This window comes from Octodon degus, unplaced genomic scaffold (genome assembly GCF_000260255.1).
Source record: "Octodon degus isolate 3935 unplaced genomic scaffold, OctDeg1.0 scaffold00081, whole genome shotgun sequence".
Lineage (NCBI taxonomy): Eukaryota > Metazoa > Chordata > Mammalia > Rodentia > Octodontidae > Octodon > Octodon degus.
The window spans coordinates 1,469,192-1,473,857 of record NW_004524657.1 but is presented as its reverse complement, the minus strand read 5'-3'; the positions used below and the strand labels follow the sequence as shown (position 1 = coordinate 1,473,857).

General features: G+C 39.9%; 1 pseudogene; it reads left to right on the top strand.

Moving 5' to 3' along the window:
• The window catches only part of LOC101582607, a 17,018-nt pseudogene extending 13,123 nt beyond the window's left edge, over positions 1–3,895 (top strand).
• Positions 3,896–4,666: the final 771 nt, after the last annotated feature.

Below are 4,666 nucleotides of genomic sequence, written 5' to 3'. Positions count from 1 at the left end.
TTTTTTTTTTTTTTTCAGTACCGGGGATTGAACTCAGGGCCTGCACTTTCCAGGCAAGCGCTTATTCTACTGAGCTATCTCCCCAGCCCATGTATCATTTCTAATATTTTCTATTATCTTAAAAAATAAAACAAAAAATAAAATAATGTAAAAAAGAAAGTGGCATACCTTAAATATGTACAGGTTAAACAGCAGATCTTCAAAATATATGAAGTAAACATGATAGTTACAAGAAGTGAAATAGACAGTTTAGTAATTATAGTTGGGAACATCCATACCCTAATCACAACAACAAACAAATCCACTAAACAATAAAGGGTAAAGAACTGAACAACACACTCACTCAAGAGGATCTCATTGAGATTTTAGAATACTTGATACCAAACCAACAGAATACATTATTAAAATCCCAAGGGAAAAATATACTAAAAGTGACTATATTTGTGTCATAAAATGTGCTTCATTAAGTTTAACATGGCAGAAATTGTTTGGATTATTTTCTCTGATAGAATAAAAAACCAGTACAGTGGTACCTAAACTCACAAGCACAGTTTATTCCATTCTGGTTGTGAACTAAATCAAATTTCCCTGTTAGGTTCATTATAATATCTCAGTTCATAATGCTTCTGTTCATAAACAATTCAATTCCCAGCTAGGGAGATAGCTCAGCAGTCTAAGTGCCTGCCTGGCATGTGTAAAAACCCATGTTTGATCCCCCAGTACTGTATGCTGTGTGGGGCCCCAGAACCCCAGGTGCACTGAGTTGGCCCCAAAACTGGGCATGGTGGAACATGCCTGTAATTCCAGTGCTGAGGATGCTGAGACAGGAGGATCACTACAAGTCTAAACTGTATAATGAGGCCCTGTAGCCAATAAATGAATGGAGAAAAAGAAAAAAGAAAACAAGTTATGCCACTATAATATAAAAGACAACAGGAAATCTTGAAAGAACATATCTCTAACGTGTGAATAATAGTTTCAAAGGAAATTTTTTTGAAACATGTTCTTGCTATGTAATCAAGGCTGGCTTTGAGCTCACTATGTAGCATAGGCTGGCTTCTAACTTCCCACAATCCTTCTGCCTCAGCCTCCTGAGCACTGAGAACAGAGGCATGGGCCAACATGTCCAGCTCAAAGGAAGAATTTTAAAGTATACAGAATGATGGAAAATATCAGTATAGCATGTCAAAATATGTGAGGTGTGGCTAAAACAGTGTTGAAAAGAAATTTATTGCTCTAAATGCTGGTATTAGAAACAAAGAAAAGGTCAAATCAGTTCTCTAAGTTACTTTAAGAGGTTCTCAGGATCTACCCTTATTAATGTATTTCTTGTAGGAACCAATTTCTTTCAAGAGTGGATTGTTTCAAAGTGGGTCAAATTCTTTACCTCATTTTATTCTCTTCTGCATCTGCTGACTTCCCTTTCCCTTTCTTCCTTTTCCATGTATGTAGAAAAATATGGCCCTCACTAAAAACTGAACAGATATTGGAGTAGAATCATGACACCTTTTCTTTATAGTTACTCACTCTCAGATGTTCTGTTACAGGAATAGAAAATGGACTAAGCCAAGATCAAAAGCAAACATCACTGAAATTGAAAGCAGAAAAATAATGGAGAAAATCTATGAAACAAAAATCTGGTTCCTCAAAAATGAAAATACTTTTGGCTTCTACTCTTGACCCATATGGTTGATGCAAGCTGCTGAGATGAGTGCTATCCAGACTACAGAGGGTATCCTGGCTTTAAGCCAGCAGGAAGAACTTATGGAATTACCAAACAGCTACCCCTTGAGTGCTAGTGAAGATGAAGGTGAGAGTGATGGAGAGAAAAAACATCAAAAGCTTCTGGAAGCAATCAGTTCTCTTGATGAAAAGAAGAGATGGAAAGTAGCTGAGAGATCTGAGGCTAGTTTGAAGGTATCAGAATTCAATGTGAGTTCTGAAGGATCAGGAGAAAAGCTGGGCCTTTCAGATCTTCTTGAGCCTGTTAGAACTTCATCTTCATTGGCTGCTGTGAAAAAGCAACTGAATAAAGTTAAATCCAAGAAAACTGTGGCATTACCCCTTAACAAAGAAGAAGTTAAACAGATCCACAGAGAAATAGCATTCAATAAAACATCGCAAACCCTCTCCAAATGGGATCCTATTGTTCTCAAGAACCGGCAAGCAGAGCAGCTGGTGTTTCCCCTGGAGAAGGAGAAGGCAGCCTTTATTCCCACTGACCTTGTCTTCAGTAGTTGGAAGGCAAAAACTCCTCTGGAGCAAGAAGTTTTTAACCTCCTTCATAAAAATAAGCTGCCAGTGACAGATGTTTTATTGACTCCCATGGAAAACATCTCTCTCAAAGCTATGAGCCTGGAAGAGGCTAAGATGCACCGAGCAGAGCTTCAGAGGGCCCGGGCTTTACAGTCCTATTATGAAGCCAGGGCAAAAAGAGAGAAAAAAATCAAAAGTAAACAGTTTCATAGAAATGCAAAGAAAAAAAAAGCCAAGAAAGCCCTAAAAGACTTTGATCATCTGTGGAAGGAAAATCCTACTGCTGCATTGGATGAGCTGGAAAAAATTGAAAAGGCCAGAATGATGGAGCGAATGACCCTTAAGCACCAGAACAGTGGAAAATGGGCCAAGTCAAAGATGCTTGTAGCCAAATATGACTTGGAGTCTCGCCAAGCTGTGCAAGAACAATTGGCTAAGAACAAAGAGCTGACACAGAAGCTCCAGGTAATCTCAGACAGTGAGGAAGAGAAGAGGGGTACTAAAGAGAAAGAACTGCATGTCCCTAATGTAATGAGTGAAATACAGACGTGTGTAGATGGACCAAATCCTTGGATGCTTAGGAATTGTCACAGTAATGGAAAAGAAGGTGAAATCCAGGCAGACCCTGAACAACTACCTGAGCCTGTTGTCCAGAAGTTTTCTAAAAGTGAGGAAAAGAAATATCCTTTGCATCAGAGGGCAGAGAGAGTACAAATTCTGGAAGAACTGGAAGATCTGGGCAAAGAACACTTTCAAAATAAGGAGCTTCCTAGACCTTTGTTAAAATGGGAGCAAATGAAGAGAAACCCAAATAATGTTCCTAAGGAGAAGAAAAAGGTGCAAATGATTGATCTCCAGAACCTTCTGACCAAACCTCCTTCCATGAAGTCTTTGGCCATTCCCACAGCAGTAGACGAATTGGAAGATGAAGAAGAGAGAAACCTAAAGCAGATGATGAAGGAAGCTTTTGCTGGAGATGATGTCATCAGAGATTTCTTGAAAGAGAAGAGAGAGGCTGTGGCGGCAAATAAGCCAAAGGATGTGGACCTGATGCTGCCTGGCTGGGGTGAGTGGGGTGGTGTAGGCCTGAAGTGCAGTGCCAAGAAAAGATGCCAGTTTCTCATGAAAGCCCCTGAAGGTCCTCCAAGAAAAGACAAGAATTTGCCAAATGTAATTATCAGTGAGAAGCACAATATCCATGCAACAGCTCATCAAGTTCAGGTGCTTCCATATCCATTCACTCACCATCAACAATTTGAAAGGACCATCCAGACCCCTATAGGGTCTTTGTGGAACACTCAGAGGGCCTTCCAAAAGCTTATCACCCCCAAGGTGGTCACCAAACCAGGCCATATTATTGAGCCCATAGAAGCAGAGGATGTGGGCTGCCACCCCCCTCGAAGTTGGACCTCTCATCATACAGAATATTACTGCATGACCCACTGGAAATAAAAAACTGCTAAGGAGAAACTGGAGACTGCATTGCCAGAGGATTGACATCTTGGTGCCCAGGATTGGAATCCTTGACTGCTCATCCTTTGATTGCTCAGTGTTGCAGGATCAGTTCCAAAACCAGTTTAGCACATTTTGGGTGTGTTTAAGGTACATTTAGAAATAAAAGCTTTTTCAAAGTCTTAAAAAACAGTAAAACTGCTAAATCTTTAGCACAACTAAGATAAAAGTTGAAAAAATACCAAGGTGGTTAAATAAATGGGAACTAGCACTACAGATCAATAAGCCATTTATTTTGGTTTTGTTTTTCACTGTACTTTTTTGGAAGAGATTTTGAGACAGGGTCTCACTATGTAGTTTAAGCTGGCCTTGACCTCACTGTGTAGCCGAGTCTGTTCTCAAACTTGCACCTATTCTGCCTCAGCCTCCAGAATGCTGGGGTCACAGACATTGCCCACAGCACCCAGCACTTATTTTTTCCCCCTGCAACCATTGATTACAGATATGCAAGGCTGATTTTTTTTTCAGCTGTAGATTTTTATTTTTAAGAACATAGCAAGTAACAAATGGCAATGACAAAGAAACAGGCACTTATATACTAAACAAAACATTTTTCCCATAGATACAATACCGATTTATCACCAAACCATGGGGCCAGCTCATTAAGCTTAGTAGCTTCTGTATGGGCTGAGGGAGTGGCTTTCCCTACTCACTTAACATTTTTCGGATTCTATTGAAGCTTGTAGTGCAGCTCACTGCCCTTGGGTAGATGCTGCGAGCTGGAAGAGGACTGCCAGTCTGTTAATATTAGCACCAGCAAACAGGATGTTAACATTACAGATCTAGGTTAAGAATCTGGAATGGGTCTCATCAGAAAATTGAGCTATACAAACACTTAAAGCCATTCTACAGAATTTATGAGCTTTAAGATGTTTATAACTTTCAGAGCTGTGGACAT